Source organism: Phacochoerus africanus, chromosome 6 (genome assembly GCF_016906955.1).
Source record: "Phacochoerus africanus isolate WHEZ1 chromosome 6, ROS_Pafr_v1, whole genome shotgun sequence".
NCBI lineage: Eukaryota > Metazoa > Chordata > Mammalia > Artiodactyla > Suidae > Phacochoerus > Phacochoerus africanus.
In genome coordinates this window covers 99,736,985-99,754,807 of record NC_062549.1, presented here as the reverse complement: position 1 = coordinate 99,754,807, position 17,823 = coordinate 99,736,985, and the positions used below count along the sequence as shown (strand labels likewise).

Genomic DNA, 17,823 nt, shown 5'->3' with positions numbered 1-17,823 from the left:
AAACAGAGAAGAGCCTTTCATCACCAGTAAAGCCTTCAGACCCTGAGACTTAGGGGAGTCTCTACCGAGAGTGAACATCCACTTTTCTTGTAGCTGCCAAGCCCGTCTTCTGGGTTTGGTTTCTTGCTTCGCACGAGTTTATGATTGCCTTTTTCTTGGGGGGGGGGGGTGTCTTTAGGGAATGTCTGAAATGGAGGCTGATAGATTTGTTTTTCTGAATACTCGGAGGCGGCTTAGATCTACTAGTCAGAATAAGGAAGTCAGCCCAGGAGCCCGAAGTTCCTGAGAGAGCGCAAGCGAAGTTACTTGGAGCGAGGAAAAACAAAAAACAAAAGGGGACCTCAAGCCCTTTCGCAGCTCCCCACTTCGCTGCTCTGCCGGTTCCACTATTCAGAGGACAGAAACCTCAATTCCAGGGTACAAGGTAAACTGTAAGGAGGAAAATCCTCTGCAGTTAGCGGCTTAGGCGGAGCGACTCAATTTTTTGGAGGGGAAAGAAAAGTGACAAGACGGGGGCGGCTGGGAACGCAGTCCACTCTCAGACCTCAAGTCAGGACCTGGGCTTTCGCTGTCCAGCAGATGGGGTGATGCTGGCGCCAGCATCACGGGATTCTGAGACCCAGACTCCAGTGTCAGGGCTTCAAGGTTGTTGGGTTGGAAACGCTTGGGCTTTTAACATATGTGGACCAAGATAACCGAGCAAAATAAAGTCGCCGCCCCAGTTATACAATCCTGTTTCAAATGACATTAAATCCAGCGGCTGTCCGCCGCCTGGCAGTTGGCGCGCCGTGATCGTATAGTGGTTAGTACTCTGCGTTGTGGCCGCAGCAACCTCGGTTCGAATCCGAGTCACGGCATGCTTTCGGCGGTGACCCCTTTTCTGTTTTTCCCCCAAACCTTTTAAAGGTAATCCGTCTTTGTTCAAGACCACATCTCAGCAATGCAGTCAACGAATAAGACGAACGATTGTTTCCACTCAGCGCACTCCGCCGCTCGCCAACCCAGACAAATCTAACCCGCCCTGGCAGGGACGCTTCAGCGCGGTATGGAGCTTTTCCGAGCTGCCGCCGAGGCCTGCTCTCACCCGAGCAGAGGAGAGAGACAGCTTTTTGCTGATGACTCCGGAACTGTGTCTCTTCCAGAGGCTGGAGAATGCACCTTTAGGAGAGTGCAGTGAAATCTCCGTCGATCACGCACGCCTGAGGCTCTAAATTTCATCCGATTTAAACTCTCAGTGGGGCTTTTACACGTAATCAACATAGTCTTTTATGCAAGTCACACAAAATGTTAGTATTTAAAAGCAATGCCGTGCCCCAAATGAATAGCGAGTGGGACCTGTTTTCCGAGTGACCCACCGCTCGGCCCCAGCCCCACTCCACCCCCTGGTGGTCAAGGTTTCGTGGGGGAAATGGTTTCCGAAGAAGAAGGAAGCAGGAGGCTTGCAGCCCAAAGTCCGGGGCACGAAAGGCCCCCGTTCCCCTCCTCCTCCCCGCAGCAGTTTGCTCCTCTCATCTCCGTTCCCTCGAGCTTTTTCACCCTCTCTTCAGGATTCCGGGTCCCAGAAACAGGGTTCTCAAAGGAATTTGCTGTCCAAAAAGTCTCAAAAGGAATTTGCGGAAACGTCGAGGTTTCAGGATTCGCGATTCCCGAATCCTCAGCAAGCTTGCCTGGCACCGCGCAGTCCCATCACTCTGGAAGTCTTGAGTTTCTCTTTAGTAATAGGACTGTTGAGTTTACAAAATCCTAGAGCCGAAGAGTTCTTTCAAATCATGCAGTTTGGCTCCGGAAAGAAATTGTACCTCCTGTAGAAGCGTTTCGTCACGACCGCCCGGCTAGCTCAGTCGGTAGAGCATGAGACTCTTAATCTCAGGGTCGTGGGTTCGAGCCCCACGTTGGGCGGGTTGTTTTGATTCTTCTCTTAGTTACCAACTGAACCAGCCGCTTCTAAATATCCCTGTGGCCACCGTTGTTTTTAAACTTCGGTAAATTCGTCCAGAAATCACCTCTATTCGCCCCAGTTTGAGGAAAAAGAGGAATCCGGGCTACCGATTCCAGCACCTCAGGTTGAGACCAGGAGGCTCTAATCCACCGCTTGCATGGAGAAGACGCCTTAAGACACAACCAAATGAAAACACTTTCATTCTCTTCTCGTTGGTGGGAAATTTTCGATGAGGTTTTGAATTGCTTTCTTAGCTGGTTAAAATGTTCTCTGTTAGGTGCTAAGGAGCATGTCTTTACTTTTTAGGTTTTGAAACGTTCATCGGTCTCAAAGGGCTGTGAACTACAACTCGTTTCGGAATGTCTCAAAACGAAAAAGAGAAGAGGGCTCTGAAAAGGGAGCTCAGAAGGAACGCGGAAGAGCAAAAAGTAAGTAGGATAGGAAAAAAGTACGAGCATGGGTGAAGGCCGCCTTCAGGCTAGTGGGGAGATTGCATGGAACGGATGTAGGCGGTCTCAGCTGCGCTGCGTCTAAGCGCTTTTGAGTTACTTATTGATCTACCCAAGAACTTCGTTCTGCCCTGAAAGCACGACGTTATTTGCTTTACATTTATTCCTGCCAAATCTCCCACTCACTCTTAGGATAGGCGGTATGAATTAAGCTGGTTTTCAAGGTAAATGGAAGCCTTGTTTGGACATCGTATAGCTCAGACCGATCTTCCCCACTTCTCCCTAAGCGTCATTCACCAGCTCTACTTTTTTTAAGTTTATAAATATGCTTTAGTCGCCTTTATATGCCCCACCAACCATCTCCAAGATGATCAATGCGCTAGACAATTATTCTCAAGTTGTGGTGCCAAGACAAACAGCATCGGCATCACCTGGAAACTTTTGAGAAGTGCAAATTCTCAAGCACTAGACCGGCAGACTCAGAAGCCCTGGAGGTGGGCCCAACCAACAATCTGAGACTTAAGCTCTCCAGGTGATTTCGGTAAAAGCTCAAATTCAGGAACCACTGCGCTAGGGCAAATTTCTTTCCCATCAACCAAGGTATACCATGTTCTTGGGTAGGAGACTCAACGTCATAAAAGAGCACCACTCCTTAACTTGGTGTCTAAATTTAATATAGTTTTCATTAGAATATCAAAATGTTTTTTCTTTTTTATTCAAACTGGACAAAGTAATTCTAAAGCTTAAATGGAAATCAACTATAATAAAAAATGTAAAAAAAAAGTTTAAATGGAAAAAGAACAAGCGGTAATACTGAGGGAAATTCTTTTCTTTTTTTAGGGAAATTTTTTCTTCTGGCTGTGCCCATGGCATGTGGACGTTCTTGGGCCAGGGATTGGAAACACTTTTTATTTTTTTAAAGAACAAGCAGTAATACTGAGGGAAATTCTTTTTTTAAAAAAAGCACAATAAGGGAAAAAAAAGCACAATAAGGAAGGATTAACACTATTAAATATTAAAATGCCATAAATTATAATGATTAAAACAGTAAAATATCATATATGAATAGACAACAATCAATGGGACAGCATAGAATCCAGAAACAGATGAAAATACATAAAGAAATGTGATAAATCAGAAAGAAGAATTGAATCAATAAGTCTAATGTGCAGTTTTTACTACTGTAGCTGTCTGGGAAAAACTAATGGTCAATGAATGCCATACCCTTTACATAAGGGTAAGTTCCAATATGATCAAAGATTTAAATAATAATGAAAAAGAACATAAATGTACTTGTAGAAACATGAAAAATATTTTATTATCTTGGGTGGGTGTGTGTGTGTGTGTGTGTGTGGAAAAGGCTGTTTTAACTATGACACAAACTTAGGTCCTGAGAGGAAATATTAATTGTAGAAATCAAATGGAACTTGCATAAGCAAATTCCAAAGACAAATGACAATTTGAGGAAATATTTCCAACTCACATTGTGTTTAAAATTCTCCATTTTCGGTTAATGCTTTGGTGCATCAACATCCTTCTCACAGCCCTAATTGTGAATGCACACTCACAAACAGCTGAAACCCCTTGTTAAGCAACCCCAGCCCTGGACTCTAACTCACCCCTCCTCCCTCCTCTTCTTTCCACCTCTCCCTCCCGCTCTCTCCTCCCTTTCCCTTCTCTTCTTTCCCATCTTGGTTTGCTTTCCCTAGACCCCACTCAGGACCCTAGTGAAGCCTTCTGGCCACAAGCTCTGGCTCTCTCTGCTTCCCACCTGTTCAGCTTAACACCCTTCGGGTTGGGCTCCTGTGCTGCCCTGTGGCTGTGGTGACTCCTTCTCTGGGAACTGCAAGTATAATAAACTTCTCTCTGGTTTTCTTTCCTTCCTATGGCCACACTAACTTTACCATACCATATACGACATCTACATTCTTAGAACACACATCATGTACGAAAGGCTAATTTCCCCAATATTTACAGAACTACAAGCCAGTAAGAAAGAAACAACCCAGTAAAAATAGCAAACAGGAGTTCCCCTGTGGCACAGCCGGTTAAGGATAGGCCGTCATCACTGCAGTGGTGTGTGTTCAATCGCTGGCCCAGTAACTTCCACATGTCCCAGGTGCGGTAAAAAAAAAAAATATATATATATATATATAAGAAAATATCAAAAGCTATTGTCCATATGAAAAGATACTTAACATTCAACATTGTTCTTAATAAAATAATACAATCTAAAACTAAGTTGAAAGGAGTTCTGCAACATGGATGAACTGGGAGATTATCATACTAAGTGAAACAAGTCAGAGAAAGACAAATATATGAGATCTCTCATATGTGAAATTGAACAAAGATTGATACAGGAAAACTTGTTAACAAAACAGAATCAGACTCAAAGATTTTGAAACCAAACTTATGGTTACCAAAGGGAAAACGTTGTGGGGAGGGATAAAATGGGAGGTTGAAACTGAGGAAGTGACCTGTGCACACTCCTCTATATGGAATTGATGAGTAACAAGGACCTACTGCATAACACAGAGAAATCTCCTCAATTCCCATATCGTAATGACCGTGTAGTAGTGACCTATGTGGGAAAAGAATCTGAAAAGGAACGCATATATGTGTATGTATAACTGAGTCATGTTACTCTACACCTGAAACTTTACACGATATTTATACAAACCTGAATATTTACACAAAACTGTAAATCAACTATACTCCAATAAAATTTTATTAAAAAAAAAAAAAGAGTTCTCATTCTCCTTCCTGTCTACCCTGGCAGAGTTTCTTATTGCCTTCCAGGTTCTGATGACATATGAGGCCTTCTGCTCATCTCCTCACCCCTCCCTTAGGGACAGCTGCAGACTCTAAAACTATTTAGCTGCAGTCTAGAATTGGCTCCTCGATAACACGGTTTCTCACAACTTTCATGACAATCGCTGATCCCTTTTGTTTCAGTGTCATCCATTTGGATGTGTGAGATGAGGACCCAGGAGGTCCGTACCTTCAACTACCCTTCCTTTTGCTGTCTACGTAAGTAATAAACTGCCTGAATCTAAAAGTGACTTGTTAAGGAGTTCTCTTGTGGTGCAGTGGGTTAAGGATGTGGTGTTGTCACTGCAGCAGCTTAGGTCACTGCTATGGTGTGCGTTTGATCCCTGGCCCAGGAATTCCACATGCTGCAGTTGTGGCCAAAAGAAAAAGAGTCACTGGGTAAAAGAGGTTTGTTAAATCTTTATGGGTTTACGGGCTGAATCACTCAGACCTTGGTTTTGCTTGATGTTAAGGGCTTGATTTATTTATGGGTTTTTTTTATAGCTAAACAAATTCATAAACTTCTTATGTAGTTAAATGTATTAATCTTGTCCCTTATTCTGAGTTTTATGTTATGCTTAGGGAGAATTTTCCCCATAAGATTGTAAACATTTTATTAGGGGTATTTTTGAAGGAGAATGCTGTAATTATTGTGTTAATGAGCTGAAGAGAGAGGCAATGAGCTTCCGATAACTCTGTGGCACATTCTCAGAGGCTCTCTGAAGCCCAAACCTGCTGAGGATTGAGAGGGTTTGCTGGCTCTAAGAGGGGAAGGTAGCCCACTGAGCAGATAGTGTGACATCGCAGGGCTAGCAACAGTGGAGATGGAGTACTAGGCCTGATTGGGCAAGGGGAGAGAGCCGTTCCTCCAACCTGGGAAAGTGAGAGGTGTAGGCAAGGCTGTAACTGTAGCAGAGTGGCACCAAACAATAGCTGTGGCCTTGGGAGGGGGGCAGAAACAGAACCTCTGTCAAACTGCAGGAAATAACCACTCTGACCTCATATTCCCCCGCCCCTCTCATTCCCAACCAGCGCATCCCACTGGCTGTAGCCAAACGGAAGCCAGTGGGCAGAGGAGCCCTTTTGCACACTTCAAAAAGATTAACTTTCCTGGGCATATAATAGAGTGAATAATGGTGAGAATGTATCTGGAGGGACAAATGCAGAACACCCAGCAAATACAGTCTTTTTATTCTTGAGATTTAAAAAAAAAAATCAATAGACTATTAGAGCAGTTATAGGCTTACAGAAAAATTGAACAGAAAGTAATACAGAGAGTTCTCACATATTGTCTTTCTTCCACCCACATTAGTTCCCCTATTATTAATATCTTGCATTGGAGTGGTATATTTGTTGCGATTGATGAACCAATATTAATTCATTAGTATTAATTAAAGTCTACAGATTATAGGAGGTTCGTGTTTTGTGTTGTACATTTCTATCATTCCTGAGATTTTTAACCGTGAAATTATCTCCTCATTAGCTGCATTTTGGTATGAAATACATTTTCCGAAAAAGTTTTGTATTTCCTGAGTTCTTTCACTTGAGAATATCTGTTTTCTTGAGGTATATGCTCTGTGGACTGGAGATATGTATGTGTGTGTTTGGTTCAATCTTTCTTTTCCTCTGATTGTTATAAACCCGAAGTTAAATTTTCCTCCAAGCATTGTTTGTCAAAACCCTATTTTCTTGTTAGAGCTTTCCAACCTCATTAAAAGTTCTCTAACTGATATGTTTTTCATACCATAGCTAAATTCTCTTTTCCACAAAAATACTGGTAATGAGACTGGAATTTCAAAATGCAGGGGCTGAGGGTTTTTTCTTGTTTGTTTTTTGGATTAATATCTGTGAACCTCTAGCTCAGATCAGACAAGCAGACAAGGGAAGGAAGAAAAAAACAAAGAAAATCCTGTGGAACCCCTGGATCATGATGCTTTCAGAAATTCCTAGAGGTTTTTACTTGTCCAAGCGCCCGAGGAAAAGCCGTGATTGTTCCTTAATGGCCTGGAGCACTCTTATGGTCAAGTGTGAGTTACATCAGGTAAATACAGCCTGGTTTGTCTGAGGTTTTTAATATGTACTTATAAAGTAGGTGACTACTTTGTAATAAAAGTAATAAAGTCATGTTCATTAACTTTATTGAAAATAACTTTTTATTTTATTGAAAATAAAATTGTTTCGTTTTGTCTTTTTAGGGCCTCGCCCAAGGCATATGGAGGTTCCCAGGCTAGGGGTCCAATCAGAGCTGCAGCTGCTGGCCTACACCACAGCCACAGCAGCGTGGGATCTGGGCCAAGTTTGTGGCCTACACCACAGCTCACGGTCTACGCCAGATCCTTAAGCCACTGAGCAAGGCCAGGGATCGAACCCACATCTTCATGGATCCTAATTGGGTTAGTTAACCACTGAGCCACGAAGGGAACTCCAGAACTGTTTTTCTTTCTTTTCTTTTTTTTTTTTTTAAATAAAATTGATTATTAAAAACAACCAGGTTGGTATATTTTTGACCTTGAGAAACTGGGAGCTCGAGTTGTGGAGTTGAGAATTTTCTCAATTTATCTTTCTACAATCCTTTGCTTTCCTGTGTACACACACGCACACACACAAACCCTCCAGGAAAAGGAGTCCCCCCTCTGGCCCAGTGGTTAAGGAGCCAGGGTTGCCAGAGCCCTAGGTAGCTGGTAGCCCCCGATGGGAATCTATCCCTAAGCCCCAGAACTTCCAGATGCTGGGGGGCGGGGGGAGGGGACACAAAAACACACTGCAGAACAAATTCTCTCCCATCTTCGTGTGACTGTATCGAATGGAGGCAAGGAGGCATTTGAGACACTTGAGGAATGTCTCTTTATGCAACCACCAATTATGCCCTGAATGTGTCCCTCCCAAATTCATCTGTTGAAGCCCTAAGTCCCCAATATAATGGTTTTAGGAGGTGGACTCTTTGGGAGGAAATTAGGTTTAGATGAGTTCATAAAGGGAAATCCCCATGCTGGGATTAGTGTCCTCATAAAAACCGAAGAGATTTCCTTTCTCTACCATGGGAGGATACAGTGAGAAGGCTTTCTGCAAGCTGGGAAGACATTCACCAAGAACTGAATCTGTCAGCGCCTTGATCTCGTACCCTCCAGAACCGCGAGAGCTGGCTAACAGAGAATCTAAGTTTGCAAGCAGCTAGAAAAGACTTCGATAGAGTAAAAGCAAGCCGTCCCTGGGTGGGCTCGAACCACCAACCTTTCGGTTAACAGCCGAACGCGCTAACCGATTGCGCCACAGAGACACAGAAGCTTCAGTCTTTCAATTCATTTCCTGATCTCAGAAATTGCTTTTCAGCCTCTGCCTAGGAACCTCAGATTCTCATACTCCCTAAACCCAGGGTGCTGGTGGGAGACACTGAAGCCAAGACTTGGTGTCGTTGGGCACGTTTGGTCACTGATTGAACGTTTGGGGGTCAGCCGGGGGACTCTGACAGCCGAACGCCAGATCCACGGCCATCCCACCTGCTCCTCCCAGCCTCAGCAGCCGCCCGGCTCCAGGTGCCCATTACAGCGTCTCCGGCTGAAGCGGTCCGCGTTACCCCTCTTAGCCCTGCTTCACCCGTAGCGCTCACGGTGAGTACCCACAGGACCCGTGGGGCGGGTGTGCGAAGGATACCAACTGGCTGTGCCCCCGCTGCGCCGCCCACGTTCTACGCCTCTAGGTGTGAACTTCAACCGGCAGGACCTGGGAATTGCCCGCGATGCAGCCGGTCCTCCAGGGCAGGGCCTGGCATCTAATAGGCACTCAAGAAATGCCCGGTGAAGGGTGCATTCTGCCACCGGGTCCTAGGACAACCAAGAAGTCCACTGTGCGCTTAAGCTTTTAGGCCTACGAGGAACGCCAGAGAGGGAAGACGGGAGAGGTTTCTCAAAGCCGGGGGTGCTTCTCCCCACCCCCACCCCGGAGCTGGCTGAGAACAAGCAAAGTTCCCGACTTTGGACACGTGCGCACTGGGACGGAACTGAGCTCCTCATCCTGGGCCGCGACTCAGCCTCGTCTGGGGTTGTCCGTCCTGAGGGGAGGGGAGGGAGAGGCGAAGCTGAAGAGAAGAAAGCGAGTGGGAGTCGGGGGCAGCCCAGGGAGGAGAGGGGAGAGAGCGAGCGAGCGCTCAGCACAGTGAGGAAAAAGGCCAAAAGAATACGGGAAATGCCTGTTTTCATAAAACGGCTTTGATAACCCTCTCCTGCCTCCTCTTTGTCGGCCACGTCGCAGGCCGTGACTGTGTCCTGTGGATGAGCTCGAATCCGAATGACTGATGGTCTTTGAAATCCTGATTAAAGACCGCAGTGCCTTGAGTTGTCACCGGAGTCAAACCTGGGAGCAGGCGGCAAGGCGCCCGCGGTCCTGCGCGGTAGGGGACGCACAATTCCCTGCTCACCGCAGCGAGGAACCAAAAGCCACAAACCACGCGCTGGGGCAACTCCGACTCCAGCCCGGCCCCGCCCGCCTGGGAGTCCGACGCTCGCCCGTCTCCCTGCTTCCCCGCGCCCCTTGGCTGGCAGAGGAATGTTGACGAATGTTACCAACCCTTTATACGGTCAGGTCGATGCGCTGTCAGAGGCACTGCAGGAGATACTGGTAAAAATTCTGACGAACAGGATGTCAGAGTAAGCTTCATATCATTATTGGAGCAGATTGATGAATGTTGACTGTTTATAAAGTGTAGGATGATGACAACTTTAGCTTTAATTCCACATAAATAGAACTGCAAATACACAACAGCCCTGTGCAGACTATGTGCAAGCATACACCTTGATTTTTTTTCTCTCTCAATAATAAATTTAGCTAATACTCCATGAATATTCGTGTTCCTTTGGGCCTCGATTTCTTATTTCCCCAACAGCCCCCGTAGAAGAGGCGGAGGATGCGCAGGGCTAAGGTACAGAAAGAGCACTTGGCTCTGCGTGAACTCGCCCTTGTGTCTAAAGACCTTGGAGAAAAGTCCACACGATTATCGAGGAAGTTAGAAAATTCCAGCAACAGAAAAGGAGGTGGATCCTGTAGGTCTCTGTGGGACCTCTTGGGATGAATTGAAAAAGACTTTTTTTTTTTTCTTTTTGCCATTTCTTGGGCCGCTCCCGCGGCATATGGTTTCCCAGGCTAGGGGTCCAATTGGAACTGTAGCTGCCAGCCTACGCCAGAGCCACAGCAACGCGGGAAAAAGACTTATCTTGAACGTCCTTTCCATCTAAGTCTGGGGTTCCGTCTGGTGGGAAATGAGCACAAGGAGAGGCTGTTGTAAAAGCCCCAGGGGAGGATGGGGTCCTTCCCTCAGCCTGACCCCATCTCTGCGCAGCAGTTGCTACTCACTACCCCGGTAGGCCTGGTGCGTGACAGTGCCGATCCGATGAGCCCTGGCTGAGAGGAAATCCATCAACTCTCTACAAACCAGCTTCCTCATCAGCAACTCGCCGATGTTGCCTTCGGTGGTTTTGGCGCAGACATTTTACATTCGGGCAACTGATCCCAAGCCGGTGTGGAGAAGAGAAGCTCGGCTTTTCGTCAGCTTGCTAGCTCAGTTTGTAGCGTACACGACTTCTAATTTCAAGGTCTTCAGAATTGCCCAGCGTCCCCGGCGTTTTGCCATGTTTTCTTTGGATTGGTACCGAGTTGCCAGACTGTACTGTTCCCCCAGGTGGCCACTAGGGGGCGCAGGGTCCTTCTCCTTGGAACTCGGTCCCAGGAACCACTACTTTTTCCTCATTTTGGATAGTAAAGAATAGTGATGTCCAGTAGTTTTCGTTTCTCTGAGACCAGCGGGACCCAAGATGGATCGCTCTCTCTTTCTTTTTTAAATTTTTTTTTTTTTTTTTTTTTTGCAGAGCCCACGGCATGCGGAAGTTTCCGGGCCACAGCAGTGACAACCCTGGATTCATAACCCGCTGCGCCACAACAGAACTCCAAAGTTCTCTTTACACCACCCCAACTCAGGGGTTGTCTTGGGTGGAGGAATGGGAGATTGATTGTGTAGATTCAGCCTTCCCGCTCTTTTCTAACAAACTGTGGAAGCCTCACAAAGACAATTGTATTTGAAAGTAATTGATTTCTTTTGTAATTCAAAATGTCTTGTTCTACACATTAAAATTCTTTAATCTGAGAAGGGTAGGCAGGTTTCCGCAGATCACCAAAAGAATTCTTGGTAGAAGAAAGGCTAAAAAAGCGAGCACGAGGAGAAAAACATTGGTGGGATCAGGCCCCAGGCTCTGTGTGCAGCCTAAACACTGGTGGGGAAGAAATGGGAAGGAAGATTCAGAGGGAAAACCGATGGGACAGGGAAGAGGAAGAGGAAAGGGGAAGAAAGAGATGGAATGAAAGGAGAAATTTATTCACTGGTTCCCAGTTGTATGACAGCTTGTCTTTCTGGGCAACCTTTGTCTTTTAACGCAGCCTCTCACTCTTCTACCCATCTGATTCTGGGAATTCTAGCATTTTCTTCTAAGTCTACTAAGTCTACACAATCTCCTCTACCAGGACCATTTCTGGCCCCTTACAGATGGCCTCTTACTAATCCTTTCTCTTGTGGTCCTACGAGACTGTAGAGGAGGGGAAATTTCACCTCTACCCTCCTAGGGTTGGTTTCTAGCTGGGCCTGAGAATTAGATTAACATGAGGCAGAGTAACAGGAGGAAAACATTCAGATTTTCACGTGTTCATGGGAGCTTCAATAGGAAAATGAAAACCCAAAGAAGTGGTTAAGCTAAGTGTTTATATACTAGGTTGGTAATGAGAAATGATTGTGAAAAAGTAAACTGTGGGAAGACTAAAAGAAGATACAGGTTATTTTAACAAGGTCTGTTTGTGTGGATTTCTCTTGGCCTTTTCTTCTTGGCCTGTCTCTGGTGACAAGAATAATTGCACTTGCTGTTTTCTAAATGCTTTTAGCTCAAAATAATTCTTATACCAAATTAGCCTACTTTGGGGTGGCATATAGTCAAAGTGTTGGAATAACAAAGAACAAGATACACAGCGCAGATCTCCTTGTGGTACCGTGGGATCACCATGCTGAAAGTAAACACAGCAGACTTTGTTGTAGCTGTTAATAAAGTAAAAAAAATCCTCACACCAGATCATTTGTAAATGTGGGAAAATGTTCACATCATTTAGAAATCAGTAATCCATGTGATTAGACCTTAATTTTAAAGGCACTGACAAGAATTCAGGACTTCTACCTACAGCTATAGCATAGTATTGCCACCAGATTAGTCTTCTTGTCTTAACCATAAAAATGGACAAAATATGTGAAGCACCTGTTATGACCACTGGGCCTGTGTCCAGCACTGTAGAAACAGCGCTGATCCTGTTGTACTACAGACGGAATTCCTGAATATCTATGGCCTTTTTTGCTTTTTAGGGCCGCAGGTGCAGCATATGGAAGTTTCCAGGCTAGGGGTCGAATCAGAGCTACAGCTGCCAGCCTTCATCACAGCTCACGGCAATGCCGGATTCTTAACCCACTGAGCGAGGCCAGGGATGGAACCCGCATCCTCATGGATACTAGTCAAATTTGGTACCGCTGAGCCATAAGGGGAACTCCCTAAATTGTATTTTCTTTTTCATTGTAGTGAAGAAGACAGTTATAAATACCAGTGACATTTGCATAAAACAAGGACTGTAATAGTTACCAGTATGTATTCCTTATTATGATACAAATAGTTCTATATATAACTAATGTTTTTCTCTTCTCTTTCATAGCACTGCTAGCTAACATAAAATGTGCTGATAGTAGTTAACTTTTAATCTCAGTATTTAAGGTACAGAATATCAAAGGCAGAATGTGACTCAGCTAGAGGAATGAAAATCATTCAAAGACAAATATGAGATTTTACCCTCTTTTGTGGAAGAGTTGGCATGTTTTCATTGTTTGGGGTAAGCCTGACTTTGCTATTTTCTTTATTTGAAAGTTAAGAATGGTTTCAAAAGGAGGGGAAAAGGGGTGAGGTGTATATACATGGGTGTGAAGCCCACAGAGGCTGATTGTGGTGGATCTGTGTCAATTTTGGTAACCTGGAAGCAAGTTTCCCAGAATTCCCATCCTGAAGAGTCCTGAGTTATCATGGGAAGATATTAGCTAAAATTTGGAAAGCTGAAGTGGAAGTGGCTGCCATATTCTTTTGGGCCCTGGGAAGGGCAGAAGTCACCAGCTTTGTTACTGCTCACACATGTGACTTATCTGCTGGTAGGCAGGCTTGCGATAATTTACAGCTCCTGCCAGATCTCTTCCTGCAGCTTCTCTGCCTTCGGGCCAGCTAAGCATCTTGTTCTGTGACAAATAGGAGTGAGGCAACAACATTCATTTTGCTGAGACTGATTCCAAATAAAAGTTTTTTGCTAAAAAAAGAAAAGTAGGAGTTCCCGTCGTGGCGCAGTGGTTAACGAATCCGACTGGGAACCATGAGGTTGCGGGTTCGGTCCCTGCCCTTGTTCAGTGGGTTAACGATCCGGCGTTGCTGTGAGCTGTGGTGTAGGTTGCAGACGCGGCTCCGATCCCGCGTTGCTGTGGCTCTGGCGTAGGCCGGTGGCTACAGCTCGATTCAACCCCTAGCCTGGGAACCTCCATATGCCGCGGGAGCGGCCCAAGAAATAGCAACAATAACAACAACAACAACAGACAAAAGACAAAAAAAAAAAAAAGAAAAGTAATTGGTGAAAAATCCTACCTTTGATGTTGGGAGTTGGAGGTAGTAAGAGACAGAAGCAGGTTCATGCCTCCCCTATGTTTTCGCCAGGCCTAGTTCAGCGTTTTGCAGGAAAAAAAAAAAATTTTTTTTTAACCTTGACCTTGTGAGTGTACCTGTCTTTAGTTGCAGCAGTTTTCCTGGGTTTTTTGTTTGTTTGTTTTTTTACCTTGATGGGTCTGCTCTCTTCACATGTGACCCCCCAGGTACTGAAACCACAGTCCTGAGCTCCCCCCCACACCCCCGGGCTCTGAGGAGAGGCCTGGGGAAGAGAGAAAACCACAAACAAAGGCCCTTAGGGCCCAAGGGTCCATCCCGAGGTCCCCGGTGGACCTTTTCCTTGCCCGCTTGTCACCTTGGGGCCACTGTCCTTCTTCCTCCGTGGTCACAGGCAACTGGCTCTGTAAGGCTATGGACGTTTGTGCTGAGAACCTGGGGTGTTTGCGGAGGAGGAGGGTTTCCTGGCTGCCGCTTTTTCAGTTGACACAAGCAGGTAAGAACTCCACGGTCACTGGAAAGCTGGTGTCTGTGCAATGGCAGACCCTGGGCCAGGAAGGAGCGTCAAACCCTGACCCCTTTTCTAGCCTTCTTCAGAAACAAGTTTCAAATGGTGAGACACGAGCCTTTTCTTTGGCCTCACTGACTTTAATTCATCTTTTGTAAGTTCATTTTTCCGCAGAGTATGCCAAATCAAACATCTGCATCACGGTACTGGGAGGATCTCGAAAAGCTCTATTATTGAACTACGTCGCTTGCCCATCTTAACGGCACTGACACTACAACATACTGACAGTACTCCCCGCATTCTAGACTTAAACAGAGTAGCACCCCCAGAGGAAAAATGGATCTCGCTAGTAAAAAAGTTTCCTATTGAACTTGCTCAAGTCTATGTTGATAAAACTGTATGTTCAAACAACCTACTTCAACATTCTTAAGTACATCTGAAACTTCCGTTGTAAAACAAACTGGTAAACGGGAGAAAAACAGACCAACAAAACTCACTTCTCTTCTTTTTTTGGACAGTATTCACATACTTGGAACCACACGGTGTGTAGCTGTCATCATTCAGCAGGATGTTTTTGAGATTAATCCGTATTGTTGCCAGGTATCAAGAACTTGTTTCACTTCATCGTATTCCTTGGGCTGAATACGTCACAATTATATCTGTTCACCTCTTGTTGGACATTTGAATTGTTTTCACTTGGGGGACTCTTATGAACAAAGCTGCTGTGAAGAAGTCCCTTTGGTGGGTCTATGTTCTGTAAATTCCACTTAAATTTTTTTATTCTTTAATACTGATTTATTTTGTGCGTGGATGTTGCATTCACAAATACTTTTTTTTTTTTTTTTTTTGAATCTTACGAAAGCCCGAAGTACAAGCTTATCTTTGTTTCCTAGCTGGACATGTTTATTATAAGCCGCATACTATGCCAGGTGTATTGTTAGGTTATCTCATTCTACACAACACCTTCATGAGGTACTTATCATCATTTTCACATGACACTTGCAAAATTGGCCCAGCAAATTGAAGGAGTTGGTCCAAGGTCAAACAGAAGGCAAGTCCACGTGGCATCAGGACTGGAACGGAGGCTCCCCCCAAAGGTTGGCCTCCTAGCCACAGACCCAACCCAAGTCTCGGTAATAAGCTTGGTACGTCTGGTGGGCCCAGAAACCAGTATCCAAGCAGGCCCTGGCCACAGGGATCCAGAGAATACTAGTGTGGGCAATTTCGAGACTAAGGAGATTGGTTAAAGACTCTAAAAACCCGTTTTCTCATCAGTGAGGCACTGAAAGGTAACCTCAGTCTTGGTTCAGATATTCTGTATTTGAGCAAAGAAACCTCCCGCTGCTAGGGCGAGTAGGATGCACTACTATTCTTTCAATGACCCAAACATTCGATTGGCATCCTGTGCTTTTCAGTTGGTTTTCTTTGGTCCTAGCCTTAAGTATGGCCCCTCCTCACCCCATTCCCACTGCCAGCACCCCCCTTGGATCTCAGAGGCCTGCAGAGCCGAGCAGATCTGTGAGTACAGTCCCCGAGGTAGCCATGAGGGAGCGATAGTCCTTCTGTCCACAGCCCTGCCTTTTCTGAGTGGCCCTGACTTTGTGGATCAGAAGGGAGAGCGAAGCAAGAAGAGAAGAACGTATCCTGGGGAAACGGGTTGCCCAGCTGCAAAGCCCACGACTGCAAACACTGGTTTCCTTCTAAACTGTAATCCAATATGCTCAGAGAGGGGAAAAAACAAAAAACTCAAATTCCTTTTTTTTTTTCTTCTTCGTCTTTTTGCAATTTCTTGGGCGGCTCCCGCATCATTTGGAGGTTCCCAAGCTAGGGGTCAAATCGGAGCTGTAACCGCCGGCCTACGCCAGAGCCACAACAACGCGGGATCGGAGCCGCGTCTGCAACCTACACCACAGCTCATGGCAACGCCGGATCCTTAACCCACTGAGCACGGCCAGGGATTGAACCCGCAACCTCATGGTTCCTAGTCGGATTCGTTAACCAGTGCGCCACGACGGGAACTCCCTAAAAGTCCTTTTGACTGAAGACGGAAAAAAAAAAAAAAAAGTTTTGTATATTCCGACTGCCATTTAAAAGAGAAGGGATGTTAAACTTTCTAATTTACCAGCCTACTGAAGCACGTCAGGTGCAAATTGGAGGCTGAAAGAAAGCTAGTTTTCTAGGAAGGGAAGTAATAAGAGAAGGCCTGAGAGAAAAGATGGGAGGAGGAGGACAGGGGACTGGAGGCAGATATACGAAGAGGCTGCTGGGAGTGGGAAAGACGAGTGGGGTGGCACCTAGGGGATTTTCTAGCAATGGTTGGAAGGAGGCTGACACTCAAGAAACGAAGCCTGAAAAAAGATTAGATGGCCGGAAACCAGTAGGAGAAATGGCTAGTTGTAACCTCTCACAGCACAGGCAGATGAAAAAGTGGACACTGGTGCCTCTCCATTTTTTGCTGTGAAAATCGCTGGATAATCTGGTTCAGACTCAGGTATCAGAGTGAAAAGTAAGCTTTGTAGTTTATGTATACTAGATCTATTGGCGTAGCAAGATATTTCTTTCTACACAAAATGTACAGCCAGCTTTGTTCGAACAAACCCACGCACCTACAAACGCTTTGCACGTACAACCACCTCAAAACATGGACAAAACCAAAAAGTGAATAAAGAAGAAGAAAACCACGTCCCATACCACCTACGGTTGCTGGCAGCACAATCGAAAAACCAGGACCGCTTAAAGCCCCCCCCCCCTCAAAAAAATACAGCAGGAAGAAAAGGCTTCAGGATAAACCATGCCCGGGCGGCAGCCCCCCTTCGCATTTCTCTCGTTAAACAGCATTAGTCAGGGGAAAGCGCGAACGCAGTCCCCCACTACCACAAATTATGCAGTCGAGTTTCCCACATTTGGGGAAATCGCAGGGGTCAGCACATCCGGAGTGCAATGGATAAGCCTCGCCCTGGGAAAACCACCTTCGTGATCATGGTATCTCCCCTGCCAGGTAAGTATGAGTTGCAGCTGCCCTCGCCCAACCACAGCCTCATACGCCTTACCCTGTACACACATGCTCACTTTCCCACCGCACCTCCCCGAGCCTTCCTGGCCCCTCCACACAGCTGACATACACAGTTTCAAGCAACAGCCCTGCATTCGCTCCCACGCCACGGGAGCTCTCTTCGTCTTTAGGCAGCAGATGACGAACCAGCAGCCCCTGCGCTGCCACATCTACATAGGACACGCCCTGTCGCGACGGCAACGGGGAATCAGCACGGCCCTCCAGCCCAGGCCCCGCCCGAGCCCGCGCCTCCCTCCTCCCACGGCCGACCAGCCCGCCAACCGGTGGGCCGCAGGCCGCTGGGGGAAGTGACGTCGCCCTCGCTCCTTCCTCCCACCCCCGCCCGTTGGGGCGGT

General features: G+C 46.1%; 1 long non-coding RNA gene and 4 other non-coding genes across 5 annotated transcripts; 3 read left to right on the top strand and 2 right to left on the bottom strand.

Moving 5' to 3' along the window:
* The first annotated feature begins 785 nt into the window (after positions 1-785).
* TRNAH-GUG (transfer RNA histidin (anticodon GUG)) lies at positions 786-857 on the top strand. Its single transcript has one exon. It is a non-coding gene; the product is annotated as a tRNA-His (tRNA).
* Positions 789-7,317, top strand: LOC125129735 (uncharacterized). Its single transcript, XR_007135527.1, has 4 exons — positions 789-2,154; positions 2,246-2,367; positions 5,344-5,418; positions 7,059-7,317. It is a non-coding gene; the product is annotated as an uncharacterized LOC125129735 (long non-coding RNA).
* On the top strand, positions 1,827-1,899 carry TRNAK-CUU (transfer RNA lysine (anticodon CUU)). Its single transcript has one exon. It is a non-coding gene; the product is annotated as a tRNA-Lys (tRNA).
* Positions 7,318-8,402: 1,085 nt separating the features above from the next.
* TRNAN-GUU (transfer RNA asparagine (anticodon GUU)) lies at positions 8,403-8,476 on the bottom strand. The gene has a single exon. It is a non-coding gene; the product is annotated as a tRNA-Asn (tRNA).
* An 8,781-nt stretch (positions 8,477-17,257) lies between these two features.
* Positions 17,258-17,421, bottom strand: LOC125130182 (U1 spliceosomal RNA). Its single transcript, XR_007135681.1, has one exon. It is a non-coding gene; the product is annotated as a U1 spliceosomal RNA (small nuclear RNA).
* Positions 17,422-17,823: the final 402 nt, after the last annotated feature.